Source organism: Nicotiana tabacum, chromosome 12, assembly GCF_000715075.1.
Source record: "Nicotiana tabacum cultivar K326 chromosome 12, ASM71507v2, whole genome shotgun sequence".
Classification (NCBI taxonomy): Eukaryota; Viridiplantae; Streptophyta; class Magnoliopsida; order Solanales; family Solanaceae; genus Nicotiana; species Nicotiana tabacum.
The window spans coordinates 65,302,580-65,316,855 of NC_134091.1; the positions used below are offsets into that span (position 1 = coordinate 65,302,580).

The 14,276-nt window shown below is 39.8% G+C and overlaps 22 non-coding genes across 22 annotated transcripts; all 22 read left to right on the forward strand.

Annotated features, from left to right (window-relative positions):
* Window positions 1–352: 352 nt before the first annotated feature.
* LOC142167491 (5S ribosomal RNA) lies at window positions 353–470 on the forward strand. The gene has a single exon (XR_012697617.1). It is a non-coding gene; the product is annotated as a 5S ribosomal RNA (ribosomal RNA).
* A 516-nt stretch (window positions 471–986) lies between these two features.
* Window positions 987–1,104, forward strand: LOC142167556 (5S ribosomal RNA). The gene has a single exon (XR_012697679.1). It is a non-coding gene; the product is annotated as a 5S ribosomal RNA (ribosomal RNA).
* A 521-nt stretch (window positions 1,105–1,625) lies between these two features.
* Window positions 1,626–1,744, forward strand: LOC142167568 (5S ribosomal RNA). The gene has a single exon (XR_012697691.1). It is a non-coding gene; the product is annotated as a 5S ribosomal RNA (ribosomal RNA).
* Window positions 1,745–2,267: 523 nt separating this feature from the next.
* LOC142167751 (5S ribosomal RNA) lies at window positions 2,268–2,385 on the forward strand. Its single transcript, XR_012697836.1, has one exon. It is a non-coding gene; the product is annotated as a 5S ribosomal RNA (ribosomal RNA).
* Window positions 2,386–2,907: 522 nt separating this feature from the next.
* LOC142167497 (5S ribosomal RNA) lies at window positions 2,908–3,025 on the forward strand. The gene has a single exon (XR_012697622.1). It is a non-coding gene; the product is annotated as a 5S ribosomal RNA (ribosomal RNA).
* Window positions 3,026–3,542: 517 nt separating this feature from the next.
* Window positions 3,543–3,660, forward strand: LOC142167484 (5S ribosomal RNA). The gene has a single exon (XR_012697610.1). It is a non-coding gene; the product is annotated as a 5S ribosomal RNA (ribosomal RNA).
* A 516-nt stretch (window positions 3,661–4,176) lies between these two features.
* Window positions 4,177–4,294, forward strand: LOC142167557 (5S ribosomal RNA). The gene has a single exon (XR_012697680.1). It is a non-coding gene; the product is annotated as a 5S ribosomal RNA (ribosomal RNA).
* A 521-nt stretch (window positions 4,295–4,815) lies between these two features.
* LOC142167569 (5S ribosomal RNA) lies at window positions 4,816–4,934 on the forward strand. The gene has a single exon (XR_012697692.1). It is a non-coding gene; the product is annotated as a 5S ribosomal RNA (ribosomal RNA).
* Window positions 4,935–5,457: 523 nt separating this feature from the next.
* LOC142167753 (5S ribosomal RNA) lies at window positions 5,458–5,575 on the forward strand. The gene has a single exon (XR_012697838.1). It is a non-coding gene; the product is annotated as a 5S ribosomal RNA (ribosomal RNA).
* A 524-nt stretch (window positions 5,576–6,099) lies between these two features.
* On the forward strand, window positions 6,100–6,217 carry LOC142167483 (5S ribosomal RNA). The gene has a single exon (XR_012697609.1). It is a non-coding gene; the product is annotated as a 5S ribosomal RNA (ribosomal RNA).
* Window positions 6,218–6,734: 517 nt separating this feature from the next.
* On the forward strand, window positions 6,735–6,853 carry LOC142167763 (5S ribosomal RNA). The gene has a single exon (XR_012697846.1). It is a non-coding gene; the product is annotated as a 5S ribosomal RNA (ribosomal RNA).
* A 522-nt stretch (window positions 6,854–7,375) lies between these two features.
* On the forward strand, window positions 7,376–7,494 carry LOC142167764 (5S ribosomal RNA). The gene has a single exon (XR_012697847.1). It is a non-coding gene; the product is annotated as a 5S ribosomal RNA (ribosomal RNA).
* A 520-nt stretch (window positions 7,495–8,014) lies between these two features.
* LOC142167468 (5S ribosomal RNA) lies at window positions 8,015–8,133 on the forward strand. Its single transcript, XR_012697594.1, has one exon. It is a non-coding gene; the product is annotated as a 5S ribosomal RNA (ribosomal RNA).
* A 521-nt stretch (window positions 8,134–8,654) lies between these two features.
* LOC142167519 (5S ribosomal RNA) lies at window positions 8,655–8,773 on the forward strand. Its single transcript, XR_012697644.1, has one exon. It is a non-coding gene; the product is annotated as a 5S ribosomal RNA (ribosomal RNA).
* A 523-nt stretch (window positions 8,774–9,296) lies between these two features.
* LOC142167490 (5S ribosomal RNA) lies at window positions 9,297–9,414 on the forward strand. The gene has a single exon (XR_012697616.1). It is a non-coding gene; the product is annotated as a 5S ribosomal RNA (ribosomal RNA).
* Window positions 9,415–9,931: 517 nt separating this feature from the next.
* Window positions 9,932–10,050, forward strand: LOC142167526 (5S ribosomal RNA). Its single transcript, XR_012697651.1, has one exon. It is a non-coding gene; the product is annotated as a 5S ribosomal RNA (ribosomal RNA).
* A 523-nt stretch (window positions 10,051–10,573) lies between these two features.
* On the forward strand, window positions 10,574–10,691 carry LOC142167513 (5S ribosomal RNA). The gene has a single exon (XR_012697638.1). It is a non-coding gene; the product is annotated as a 5S ribosomal RNA (ribosomal RNA).
* A 517-nt stretch (window positions 10,692–11,208) lies between these two features.
* LOC142167544 (5S ribosomal RNA) lies at window positions 11,209–11,327 on the forward strand. Its single transcript, XR_012697667.1, has one exon. It is a non-coding gene; the product is annotated as a 5S ribosomal RNA (ribosomal RNA).
* Window positions 11,328–11,848: 521 nt separating this feature from the next.
* LOC142167774 (5S ribosomal RNA) lies at window positions 11,849–11,967 on the forward strand. The gene has a single exon (XR_012697857.1). It is a non-coding gene; the product is annotated as a 5S ribosomal RNA (ribosomal RNA).
* A 519-nt stretch (window positions 11,968–12,486) lies between these two features.
* Window positions 12,487–12,604, forward strand: LOC142167552 (5S ribosomal RNA). Its single transcript, XR_012697675.1, has one exon. It is a non-coding gene; the product is annotated as a 5S ribosomal RNA (ribosomal RNA).
* A 521-nt stretch (window positions 12,605–13,125) lies between these two features.
* Window positions 13,126–13,243, forward strand: LOC142167757 (5S ribosomal RNA). Its single transcript, XR_012697840.1, has one exon. It is a non-coding gene; the product is annotated as a 5S ribosomal RNA (ribosomal RNA).
* A 497-nt stretch (window positions 13,244–13,740) lies between these two features.
* LOC142167520 (5S ribosomal RNA) lies at window positions 13,741–13,859 on the forward strand. Its single transcript, XR_012697645.1, has one exon. It is a non-coding gene; the product is annotated as a 5S ribosomal RNA (ribosomal RNA).
* Window positions 13,860–14,276: the final 417 nt, after the last annotated feature.

Consider the following 14,276-nt stretch of genomic DNA (forward strand, 5'->3'; position numbering starts at 1 on the left):
AAATAAGGAAAATATTTACGGGCTTAACAACGCTGCACTTGACACGTCACTACGCCTTGGCCTCGAAGGCAACATCCGCAAAACGTCTAGTTGCGGCATCGTTGTTCCATGCGGCCTAGTGTGATAGGCATGTAGCTAGGACTTACGGGCCCTCTAATTGTGATATTATCATTGAGCGCGGCTTGTTGTTGTTGGTCAATGCCTTTTCCCGCGAAAAACAGTTGAAATCAAAAGAGGAATTGCGTAAAACGGATAAATGAGCGTAAAGTTATGTCGTTTTAAGGTTTTACATCTTCGCACCTAAAGCGGAAGGAGGAAAGGTATTAAGAGAATTTAGAGTGAAAGGAATACCGGATGCGATCATACCAGCACTAACGCACCGGATCCCTTCAGAACTCCTAAGTTAAGCGTGCTTGGGCGAGAGTAGTACTAGGATGGTTGCCCCTTGGGAAGTCCTCGTGTCGCATCCCTATTTTTAGGCAAAATTTATATATTCTTTTAATGTATCGGCGGTATGTCTAATAAATTCAAAAATGCGTTTTAAGCAGTGTAAACGAAATAGATATTTGTTTACACGAAATAACAATATTTTTAAAGGTAATAGTTATGAAACAAATTTAAAAAAAATATATAGTAAATAAGGAAAATATTTACGGGCTTAACAACGCTGCACTTGACACGTCACTACGCCTTGGCCTCGAAGGCAACATCCGTAAAATGTCTAGTTGCGACGTCGCTGTTCCATGCGGCCTAGTGTGATAGGCATGCAGCTAGGCCTTACGGGCCATCTAATTTTGATATTATCGTCGAGCGCGGCTTGTTGTTGTTGGTCAATGCCTTTGCCCGCAAAAAATAGTTGAAATCAAAAGAGGAATTGCGTAAAACGGATAAATGAGCGTAAAGTTGTGTCGTTTTAAGGTTTTACATCTTCGCACCTAAAGCGGAAGGAGAAATGTATTAAGAGAATTTAGAGTGCAAGGAATGTCGGATGCGATCATACCAGAACTAACACACTGGATCCCATCAGAACTTCGAAGTCAAGCGTGCTTGTTCGAGAGTAGTACTAGGATGGGTGACCCCCGGGAAGTCCTCGTGTTGCATCCCTCTTTTTAGGTAAAATTTATATCTTACTTCTTTTAATGTATCGGCGGTGTGTCTAATAAATTCACTAATGAGTTTGAAGCAGTGTAAATGAGATAGATATTTTTTACACGAAATAACAATATTTTTAAAGATAATAGTTATGAAAAAAATCAAAAAAGCAATATATAGTAAATAAGGAAAATATTTACGAGCTTAACAACGCTGCACTTGACACGTCACTATGCCTTGGCCTCGAAGGTGACATCCGTAAAACGTCTAGTTGCGACGTCGCCGTTCCATGCGGCCTAGTGTGATAGGCATGTAGCTAGGCCTTACGGGCCATCTAATTGTGATATTATCGTCGAGCGTGGCTTGTTGTTGTTGGTCAATGCCTTTGCCCGCGAAAAATAGTTGAAATCAAAAGAGGAATTGCGTAAAACGGATAAATGAGCGTAAAGTTATGTCGTTTTAACGTTTTCCATCTTCGCACCTAAAGCAGAAGGAGGAAAGGTATTAAGAGAATTTAGAGTACAAGAAATGCCGGATGCGATCATACCAGCACTAACGTACAGGATCCCATCAGAACTTCGAAGTCAAGCATACTTGTTCGAGAGTAGTACTAGGATGGGTGACCCCCTGGGAAGTCCTCGTGTTGCATCCCTCTTTTTAGGTAAAATTTATATCTTACTTCTTTTAATGTATCGGCGGTATGTCTAATAAATTCACAAATGAGTTTTAAGCAGTGTAAACGAAATAGATATTTTTTTACACGAAATAACAATATTTTTATAAGTAATAGTTATGAAAAAAAATCAAAAAAGCAATATATAGTAAATCAGGAAAATATTTACGGGCTTAACAACACTACACTTGACACGTCACTATGCCTTGGCCTCGAAGGCAACATCCGTAAAACGTCTAGTTGCGACGTCACCATTCCATGAAGCCTAGCGTGATAGGCATGTAGCTAGTCCTTACGGGCCATCTAATTGTGATATTATCGTCGTACGCGGCTTGTTGTTGTTGGTCAATGCCTTTGCCCGCGAAAAATAGTTGAAATCAAAAGAGGAATTGCGTAAAATGGATAAATGAGCATAAAGTTATGTAGTTTTAAGGTTTTACATCTTCGCACCTATAGCGGAAGGAGGAAAGGTATTAAGAGAATTTAGAGTGAAAGGAATGCCGGATGCGATCATACCAGCACTAACGCACCGGATCCCTTCAGAACTCCGAAGTTAAGCGTGCTTGGGCGAGAGTAGTACTAGGATGGTTGCCCCCTGGGAAGTCCTCGTGTCGCATCCCTCTTTTTAGGCAAAATTTATATATTCTTTTAATGTATCGGCGGTATGTCTAATAAATTCACAAATGCGTTTTAAGCAGTGTAAACGAAATAGATATTTTTTTACACGACATAACAATATTTTTAAAGGTAATAGTTATGAAAAAAAAAAAAATATATATATATATATAGTAAATAAGGAAAACATTTACGAGCTTAACAATGCTGCACTTGACATGTCACTATGCCTTGGCCTCGAAGGCGACATCCGTAAAATGTCTAGTTGCGACGTCGCCGTTCCTTGCGGCCTAGTGTGATAGGCATGTAGCTAGGCTTTACGGGCCCTCTAATTGTGATAGTATCGTCTAGCGCGGCTTGTTGTTGTTGGTCAATGCCTTTGCCCGCGAAAAATAGTTGAAATCAAAAGAGGAATTGCGTAAAACGGATAAATGAGCGTAAAGTTATGTAGTTTTAAGGTTTTACATCTTCGCACCTAAAGCGGAAGGAGGAAAGGTATTAAGAGAATTTAGAGTGAAAGGAATACCGGATGCGATCATACCAGCACTAACGCACCGGATCCCTTCAGAACTCCAAAGTTAAGCATGCTTGGGCGAGAGTAGTACTAGGATGGTTGCCCCCTGGGAAGTCCTCGTGTCGCATCCCTCTTTTTAGGCAAAATTTATATATTCTTTTAATGTATCGGCGGTATGTCTAATAAATTCAAAAATGCGTTTTAAGCAGTGTAAACGAAATAGATATTTGTTTACACGAAATAACAATATTTTTAAAGGTAAAAGTTATGAAACAAATTTAAAAAAAAAATATAGTAAATAAGGAAAATATTTACGGGCTTAACAACGCTGCACTTGACACGTCACTACGCCTTGGCCTCGAAGGCAACATCCGCAAAATGTCTAGTTGCGGCGTCGTTGTTCCATGCGGCCTAGTGTGATAGGCATGTAGCTAGGACTTACGGGCCCTCTAATTGTGATATTATCAATGAGCGCGGCTTGTTGTTGTTGGTCAATGCCTTTTCCCGCGAAAAACAGTTGAAATCAAAAGAGGAATTGCGTAAAACGGATAAATGAGCGTAAAGTTATGTCGTTTTAAGGTTTTACATCTTCGCACCTAAAGCGGAAGGAGGAAAGGTATTAAGAAAATTTAGAGTGAAAGGAATACCGGATGCGATCATACCAGCACTAACGCACCGGATCCCTTCAGAACTCCGAAGTTAAGCGTGCTTGGGCGAGAGTAATACTAGGATGGTTGCCCCCTGGGAAGTCCTCGTGTCGCATCCCTATTTTTAGGCAAAATTTATATATTCTTTTAATGTATCGGCGGTATGTCTAATAAATTCAAAAATGCGTTTTAAGCAGTGTAAACGAAATAGATATTTGTTTACACGAAATAACAATATTTTTAAAGGTAATAGTTATGAAACAAATTTAAAAAAAATATATAGTAAATAAGGAAAATATTTACGGGCTTAACAACGCCGCACTTGACACGTCACTACGCCTTGGCCTCGAAGGCAACATCCGTAAAATGTCTAGTTGCGACGTCGCTGTTCCATGCGGCCTAGTGTGATAGGCATGTAGCTAGGCCTTACGGGCCATCTAATTTTGATATTATCGTCGAGCGCGACTTGTTGTTGTTGGTCAATGCCTTTGCCCGCAAAAAATAGTTGAAATCAAAAGAGGAATTGCGTAAAACGGATAAATGAGCGTAAAGTTGTGTCGTTGTAAGGTTTTACATCTTCGCACCTAAAGCGGAAGGAGAAATGTATTAAGAGAATTTAGAGTGCAAGGAATGTCGGATGCGATCATACCAGAACTAACACACTGGATCCCATCAGAACTTCGAAGTCAAGCGTGCTTGTTCGAGAGTAGTACTAGGATGGGTGACCCCCGGGAAGTCCTCGTGTTGCATCCCTCTTTTTAGGTAAAATTTATATCTTACTTCTTTTAATGTATCGGCGGTGTATCTAATAAATTCACTAATGAGTTTGAAGCAGTGTAAATGAGATAGATATTTTTTACACGAAATAACAATATTTTTAAAGATAATAGTTATGAAAAAAATCAAAAAAGCAATATATAGTAAATAAGGAAAATATTTACGAGCTTAACAACGCTGCACTTGACACGTCACTATGCCTTGGCCTCGAAGGTGACATCCGTAAAACGTCTAGTTGCGACGTCGCCGTTCCATGCGGCCTAGTGTGATAGGCATGTAGCTAGGCCTTACGGGCCATCTAATTGTGATATTATCGTCGAGCGTGGCTTGTTGTTGTTGGTCAATGCCTTTGCCCGCGAAAAATAGTTGAAATCAAAAGAGGAATTGCGTAAAATGGATAAATGAGCGTAAAGTTATGTCGTTTTAACGTTTTCCATCTTCGCACCTAAAGCAGAAGGAGGAAAGGTATTAAGAGAATTTAGAGTACAAGAAATGCCGGATGCGATCATACCAGCACTAACGTACAGGATCCCATCAGAACTTCGAAGTCAAGCATACTTGTTCGAGAGTAGTACTAGGATGGGTGACCCCCTGGGAAGTCCTCGTGTTGCATCCCTCTTTTTAGGTAAAATTTATATCTTACTTCTTTTAATGTATCGGCGGTATGTCTAATAAATTCACAAATGAGTTTTAAGCAGTGTAAACGAAATAGATATTTTTTTACACGAAATAACAATATTTTTATAAGTAATAATTATGAAAAAAAATCAAAAAAGCAATATATAGTAAATCAGGAAAATATTTACGGGCTTAACAACACTACACTTGACACGTCACTATGCCTTGGCCTCGAAGGCAACATCCGTAAAACGTCTAGTTGCGACGTCACCATTCCTTGAAGCCTAGCGTGATAGGCATGTAGCTAGTCCTTACGGGCCATCTAATTGTGATATTATCGTCGAACGTGGCTTGTTGTTGTTGGTCAATGCCTTTGCCCGTGAAAAATAGTTGAAATCAAAAGAGGAATTGCGTAAAATGGATAAATGAGCATAAAGTTATGTAGTTTTAAGGTTTTACATCTTCGCACCTATAGCGGAAGGAGGAAAGGTATTAAGAGAATTTAGAGTGAAAGGAATGCCGGATGCGATCATACCAGCACTAACGCACCGGATCCCTTCAGAACTCCGAAGTTAAGCGTGCTTGGGCGAGAGTAGTACTAGGATGGTTGCCCCCTGGGAAGTCCTCGTGTCGCATCCCTCTTTTTAGGCAAAATTTATATATTCTTTTAATGTATCGGCGGTATGTCTAATAAATTCACAAATGCGTTTTAAGCAGTGTAAACGAAATAGATATTTTTTTACACGACATAACAATATTTTTTAAGGTAATAGTTATGAAAAAAAAAAAAATATATATATATATATATAGTAAATAAGGAAAACATTTACGAGCTTAACAACGCTGCACTTGACATGTCACTATGCCTTGGCCTCGAAGGCGACATCCGTAAAATGTCTAGTTGTGACGTCGCCGTTCCTTGCGGCCTAGTGTGATAGGCATGTAGCTAGGCTTTACGGGCCCTCTAATTGTGATAGTATCGTCTAGCGCGGCTTGTTGTTGTTGGTCAATGCCTTTGCCCGCGAAAAATAGTTGAAATCAAAAGAGGAATTGCATAAAACGGATAAATGAGCGTAAAGTTATGTAGTTTTAAGGTTTTACATCTTCGCACCTAAAGCGGAAGGAGGAAAGGTATTAAGAGAATTTAGAGTGAAAGGAATACCGGATGCGATCATACCAGCACTAACGCACCGGATCCCTTCAGAACTCCGAAGTTAAGCATGCTTGGGCGAGAGTAGTACTAGGATGGTTGCCCCCTGGGAAGTCCTCGTGTCGCATCCCTCTTTTTAGGCAAAATTTATATATTCTTTTAATGTATCAGCGGTATGTCTAATAAATTCACAAATGCGTTTTAAGCAGTGTAAACGAAATAGATATTTTTTTACACGAAATAACAATATTTTTAAAGGTAATAGTTATGAAAAAAAGTTAAAAAAAATATATAGTAAATAAGGAAAATATTTACGGGCTTAACAACGCTGCACTTGACACGTCACTACGCCTTGGCCTCGGAGGCGACATCCGTAAAACGTCTAGTTGCGACGTCGCCGTTCCATTCGGCCTAGTGTGATAGGCATGTAGCTAGGCCTCACGAGCCCTCTAATTGTGATATTATCATCGAGCACAGCTTGTTGTTGTTGGTCAATGCCATTGCCCGCGAACAATAGTTGAAATCAAAAGAGGAATTGCGTAAAACGGATAAATGAGCGTAAAGTTATGTCGTTTTAAGGTTTTACATCTTCGCACCTAAAGCGGAAGGAGGAAAGGTATTAAGAGAATTTAGAGTGCAAGAAATGCCGGATGCGATCATACCAGCACTAACGTACCGGATCCCATCAGAACTCCGAAGTCAAGCGTGCTTGGGCGAGAGTAGTACTAGGATTGGTGACCCCCTGGGAAGTCCTTGTGTTGCATCCCTCTTTCTAGGCAAAATTTATATCTTACTTCTTTTAATGTATCGGCGGTATGTCTAATATATTCACAAATGAGTTTTAAGCAGTGTAAACAAAATAGATATTTGTTTACACGAAATAACAATATTTTTAAAGGTATTAGTTATGAAAAAAATCAAAAAAACAATATATAGTAAATAAGGAAAATATTTACGGGCTTAACAACGCTGCACTTGACACGTCACTACGCCTTGGCCTCGGAGGCGACATCCGTAAAACGTCTAGTTGCGACGTCGCCGTTCCATTCGGCCTAGTGTGATAGGCATGTAGCTAGGCCTCACGAGCCCTCTAATTGTGATATTATCATCGAGCACAGCTTGTTGTTGTTGGTCAATGCCATTGCCCGCGAACAATAGTTGAAATCAAAAGAGGAATTGCGTAAAACGGATAAATGAGCGTAAAGTTATGTCGTTTTAAGGTTTTACATCTTCGCACCTAAAGCGGAAGGAGGAAAGGTATTAAGAGAATTTAGAGTGCAAGAAATGCCGGATGCGATCATACCAGCACTAACGTACCGGATCCCATCAGAACTCCGAAGTCAAGCGTGCTTGGGCGAGAGTAGTACTAGGATTGGTGACCCCCTGGGAAGTCCTTGTGTTGCATCCCTCTTTCTAGGCAAAATTTATATCTTACTTCTTTTAATGTATCGGCGGTATGTCTAATATATTCACAAATGAGTTTTAAGCAGTGTAAACAAAATAGATATTTGTTTACACGAAATAACAATATTTTAAAAGGTATTAGTTATGAAAAAAATCAAAAAACAATATATAGTAAATAAGGAAAATATTTACAGGCTTAACAACGCTGCACTTAACACGTCACTACGCCTTGGCCTCGAAGGCGACATCCGTAAAATGTCTAGTTGCGACGTCGCCGTTCCATGTGGCCTAGTGTGATAGGCATGCAGCTAGGCCTTACGGGCCCTCTAATTGTGATATAGTCGTCGATCGCGGCTTGATGTAGTTGGTCAATGCCTTTGCCCGCGAAAAATAGTTGAAATCAAAAGAGGAATTGTGTAAAACGGATAAATGAGAGTAAAGTTATGTCGTTTTAAGGTTTTACATCTTCGCACCTAAAGCGGAAGGAGGAAAGGTATAAGAGAATTTAGAGTGCAAGGAATGTCGGATGCGATCATACCAGCACTAACGCACCGGATCCCATCGGAACTCCGAAGTTAAGGGTGCTTGGGCGAGAGTAGTACTAGGATAGGTGACCCCTTGGGAAGTCCTCGTGTTGAATCCCTCCTTTTAGGCAAAATTTTTATCTTACTTCTTTTAATGTATCGGCGGTATGTCTAATAAATTCACAAATGAGTTTTAAGCATTGTAAACGAGATAGATATTTTTTACACAAAATAACAATATTTTTTAAGATAATAGTTATGAAAAAAATCAAAAAAGCAATATATAGTAAATGAGGAAAATATTTACGGGCTTAACAACGCTGCACTTGACACGTCACTACGCCTTGGCCTCGAAGGCGACATCCATAAAATGTCAAGTTGCGACGTCGCTGTTCCATGCGGCCTAGTGTGATAGGCATGTAGCTAGGACTTACGGGCCCTCTAATTGTGAAATTATCGTCGCGCGCGGCTTGTTGTTGTTGGTCAATGCCTTTTCCCGCGAAAAATAATTGAAATCAAAAGAGGAATTGCGTAAAACGGATAAATGAGGGTAAAGTTATGTCGTTTTAAGGTTTTACACCTTCGCACCTAAAGCGTAAGGAGGAAAGGTATTTAGAGAATTTAGAGTGCAAGGAATGTCGGATGCGATCATACCAACACTAACGCACCAGATCCCATCAGATCTCCGAAGTTAAGCATGCTTGGGCGAGAATAGTACTAGGATGGGTGACCCCTTGGGAAGTCCTCGTGTTGAATCCCTCCTTTTAGGCAAAATTTATATCTTACTTCTTTTAATGTATCGGCGGTATGTCTAATAAATTCACAAATGGGTTTTAAGCAGTGTAAACGAAATAGATATTTTTTTACACGAAATAACAATATTTTTAAAGGTAATAATTATTAAAAAAAATCAAAAAAACAATATATAGTAAATAAGAAAAATATTTACGGGCTTAACAACGTTGCACTTGACATGTCTCTATGCCTTGGCCTCAAAGGCGACATTCGTAAAACGTCTAGTTGCGACGTCGCCGTTCCATGCGGCCTAGTGTGATAGGCATGTAGCTAGGCCTTACGGGCCCTCTAATTGTGATATTATCGTCGAGCGCGGCTTGTTGTTGTTTGTCAATGCCTTTTCCCGCGAAAAACAGTTGAAATCAAAAGAAGAATTGCGTAAAACGGATAAATGAGCGTAAAGTTATGTCATTTTAAGGTTTTACATCTTCGCACCTAAAGCGGAAGGAGGAAAGGTATTAAGAGAATTTAGAGTGAAAGGAATTCCGGATGCGATCATAACAGCACTAACGCACCGGATCCCTTCAGAACTCCGAAGTTAAGCGTGCTTGGGCGAGAGTAGTACTAGGATGGTTGCCCCCTGGGAAGTCCTCGTGTCGCATCCCTCTTTTTAGGCAAAATTTATATATTCTTTTAATGTATCGGCGGTATGTGTAATAAATTCACAAATGCGTTTAAAGTAGTGTAAACGAAATAGATATTTGTTTACACGAAATAACAATATTTTTAAAGGTAATAGTTATGACAAAAATTAAAAAAATATATATAGTAAATAAGGAAAATATTTACGGGCTTAACAACGCTGCACTTGACACGTCACTATGCCTTGGCCTCGAAGGCGACATCCGTAAAACGTCTAGTTGCGACGTCGCTGTTCCATGCGGCCTAGTGTGATAGGCATGTAGCTAGGCCTTACGGGCCATCTAATTGTGATATTATCGTCGAGCGTGGCTTGTTGTTGTTGGTCAATGCCTTCGCCCGCGAAAAATAGTTGAAATCAAAAGAGGAATTGCGTAAAACGGATAAATGAGCGTAAAGTTATGTCATTTTAACATTTTCCATCTTCGCACCTAAAGCAGAAGGAGGAAAGGTATTAAGAGAATTTAGAGTGCAAGGAATGTCGGATGCGATCATACCAGCACTAACGCACCGGATCCCATCAGAACTCCGAAGTCAAGCGTGCTTGGGCGAGAGTAGTACTAGGATGGGTGACCCCCTGGGAAGTCCTCGTGTTGCATCCCTCTTTTTAGGCAAAATTTATATCTTACTTCTTTTAATGTATCGGCGGTATGTCTAATATATTCACAAATGAGTTTTAAGCAGTGTAAACAAAATAGATATTTTTTTTACACGAAATAACAATATTTTTAAAGTTAATAGTTATGAAAAAAATCAAAAAAGCAATATATAGTAAATAAGGAAAATATTTACGGGCTTAACAACGCTGCACTTGACACGTCACTACGCCTTTGCCTCGAAGGCGACATCCGCAAAACGTCTAGTTGCGACGTCGTTGTTCCATGCGGCCTAGTGTGATAGGCATGTAGCTAGGACTTACGAACCCTCTAATTGTGATATTATCATTGAGCGCGGCTTGTTGTTGTTAGTCAATGCCTTTTCCCGCGAAAAACAGTTGAAATCAAAAGAGGAATTGCGTAAAACGGATAAATGAGCGTAAAGTTATGTCATTTTAAGGTTTTACATCTTCGCACCTATAGCGGAAGGAGGAAAGGTATTAAGAGAATTTAGAGTGAAAGGAATACCGGATGCGATCATAACAGCACTAACGCACCGGATCCCTTCAGAACTCCGAAGTTAAGCGTGCTTGGGCGAGAGTCGTACTAGGATGGTTGCCCCCTGGGAAGTCCTCGTGTCGCATCCCTCTTTTTAGGCAAAATTTATATATTCTTTTAATGTATCGGCGGTATGTGTAATAAATTCACAAATGCGTTTAAAGTAGTGTAAACGAAATAGATATTTGTTTACACGAAATAACAATATTTTTAAAGGTAATAGTTATGACAAAAATTAAAAAAATATATATAGTAAATAAGGAAAATATTTACGGGCTTAACAACGCTGCACTTGACATGTCACTATACCTTGGCCTCGAAGGCAACATCCGTAAAACGTCTAGTTGCGACGTCGCTGTTCCATGCGGCCTAGTGTGATAGGCATGTAGCTAGGCCTTACGGGCCATCTAATTGTGATATTATCGTCGAGCGCGGCTTGTTGTTGTTGGTCAATGCCTTTGCCCGCGAAAAATAGTTGAAATCAAAAGAGGAATTGAGTAAAACGGATAAATGAGCGTAAAGTTATGTCGTTTTAAGGTTTTACATCTTCGCACCTAAAGCGGAAGGAGGAAAGGTATTAAGAGAATTTAGAGTGCAAGGAATGTCGGATGCGATCATACCAGAACTAACACACCGAGTCCCATCAGAACTTCGAAGTCAAGCGTGCTTGTTCGAGGGTAGTACTAGGATGGGTGACCCCCTGGGAAGTCCTCATGTTGCATCCCTCTTTTTAGGTAAAATTTATATCTTACTTCTTTTAATGTATCGGCCGTATGTCTAATAAATTCACTAATGAGTTTGAAGCAGTGTAAACGAGATAGATATTTTTTACACAAAATAACAATATTTTTAAAGATAATAGTTATGAAAAAAATCAAAAAAGCAATATATAGTAAATAAGGAAAATATTTACGAGCTTAACAACGCTACACTTTACATGTCACTACGCCTTGGCCTCGAAGGCGACATCCGTAAAACGTCTAGTTGCGACGTCGCCGTTCCATGCGGCCTAGTGTGATAGGCATGTAGCTAGGCCTTACGGGCCATCTAATTATGATATTATCGTCGAGCGTGGCTTGTTGTTGTTGGTCAATGCCTTCGCCCGTGAAAAATAGTTGAAATCAAAAGAGGAATTGCGTAAAACGGATAAATGAGCGTAAAGTTATGTCGTTTTAACATTTTCCATCTTCGCACCTAAAGCAAAAGGAGGAAAGGTATTAAGAGAATTTAGAGTACAAGAAATGCCGGATGCGATCATATTAGCACTAACGTACCGGATCCCATCAGAACTCCGAAGTCAAGCGTGCTTGGGCGAGAGTAGTACTAGGATGGGTGACCCCCTGGGAAGTCCTCGTGTTGCAACCCTCTTTTTAGGCAAAATTTATATCTTACTTCTTTTAATGTATCGGCGGTATGTCTAATATATTCACAAATGAGTTTTAAGCAGTGTAAACAAAATAGATATTTTTTTTACACAAAATAACAATATTTTTAAAGTTAATAGTTATGAAAAAAAATCAAAAAAGCAATATATAGTAAATAAGGCAAATATTTACGAGCTTAACAACGCTGCACTTGACACGTCACTACGCCTTGGCCTCGAAGGCGACATCCGTAAAACATCTAGTTGCGACGTCGCCGTTCCATGCGGCCTAGTGTTATAGGCATGCAGCTAGGCCTTACGGGCTAATTGTGATATTATCGTCTAGCGCAGCTTGTTGTTGTTGGTCAATGCCTTTGCCCGCGAAAAATAGTTGAAATCAAAAGAGGAATTGCGTAAAACGGATAAATGAGCGTAAGGTTATGTAGTTTTAAGGTTTTACATCTTCGCACCTAAAGCGGAAGGAGGAAAGGTATAAGAGAATTTAGAGTGAAAGGAATACCGGATGCGATCATACCAGCACTAACGCACCGGATCCTTTCAGAACTCCGAAGTTAAGCATGCTTGGGCGAGAGTAGTACTAGGATGGTTGCCCCCTGGGAAGTCCTCGTGTTGAATCCCTCCTTTTAGGCAAAATTTTTATCTTACTTCTTTTAATGTATCGGCGGTATGTCTAATAAATTCACAAATGAGTTTTAAGCAGTGTAAACGAGATAGATATTTTTTACACAAAATAACAATATTTTTAAAGATAATAGTTATGAAAAAAATCAAAAAAGCAATATATAGTAAATAAGGAAAATATTTACGGGCTTAACAACGCTGCACTTGACACGTCACTACGCCTTGGCCTCGAAGGCAACATCCGCAAAATGTCTAGTTGCGACGTCGTTGTTCCATGCGGCCTAGTGTGATAGGCATGTAGCTAGGACTTACGGGCCCTCTAATTGTGATATTATCATTGAGCGCGGCTTGTTGTTGTTGGTCAATGCCTTTTCCCGCGAAAAACAGTTGAAATCAAAAGAGGAATTGCGTAAAACGGATAAATGAGCGTAAAGTTATGTCGTTTTAAGGTTTTACATCTTCGCACCTAAAGCGGAAGGAGGAAAGGTATTAAGAGAATTTAGAGTGAAAGGAATACCGGATGCGATCATACCAGCACTAACGCACCGGATCCCTTCAGAACTCCGAAGTTAAGCGTGCTTGGGCGAGAGTAGTACTAGGATGGTTGCCCCCTGGGAAGTCCTCGTGTCGCATCCCTATTTTAAGGCAAAATTTATATATTCTTTTAATGTATCGGCGGTATGTCTAATAAATTCAAAAATGCGTTTTAAGCAGTGTAAACGAAATAACAATATTTTTAAAGGTAATAGTTATGAAACAAATTTAAAAAAAAAAATATAGTAAATAAGGAAAATATTTGCGGGCTTAACAACGCTGCACTTGACACGTCACTACGCCTTGGCCTCGAAGGCAACATCCGTAAAACGTCTAGTTGCGACGTCGCTGTTCCATGCGGCCTAGTGTGATAGGCATGTAGCTAGGCCTTACGGGCCATCTAATTTTGATATTATCGTCGAGCGCGGCTTGTTGTTGTTGGTCAATGCCTTTGCCCGCAAAAAATAGTTGAAATCAAAAGAGGAATTGCGTAAAACGGATAAATGAGCGTAAAGTTATGTCGTTTTAAGGTTTTACATCTTCGCACCTAAAGCGGAAGGAGGAAATGTATTAAGAGAATTTAGAGTGCAAGGAATGTCGGATGCGATCATACCAGAACTAACACACTGGATCCCATCAGAACTTCGAAGTCAAGCGTGCTTGTTCGAGAGTAGTACTAGGATGGGTGACCCCCTGGGAAGTCCTCGTGTTGCATCCCTCTTTTTAGGTAAAATTTATATCTTACTTCTTTTAATGTATCGGCGGTATGTCTAATAAATTCACAAATGAGTTTTAAGCAGTGTAAACGAGATAGATATTTTTTACACAAAATAACAATATTTTTAAAGATAATAGTTATGAAAAAAATCAAAAAAGCAATATATAGTAAATAAGGAAAATATTTACGGGCTTAACAACGCTGCACTTGACACGTCACTACGCCTTGGCCTCGAAGGCAACATCCGCAAAATGTCTAGTTGCGACGTCGTTGTTCCATGCGACCTAGTGTGATAGGCATGTAGCTAGGACTTACGGGCCCTCTAATTGTGATATTATCATTGAGCGCGGCTTGTTGTTGTTGGTCAATGCCTTTTCCCGCGAAAAACAGTTGAAATCAAAAGAGGAATTGCGTAAA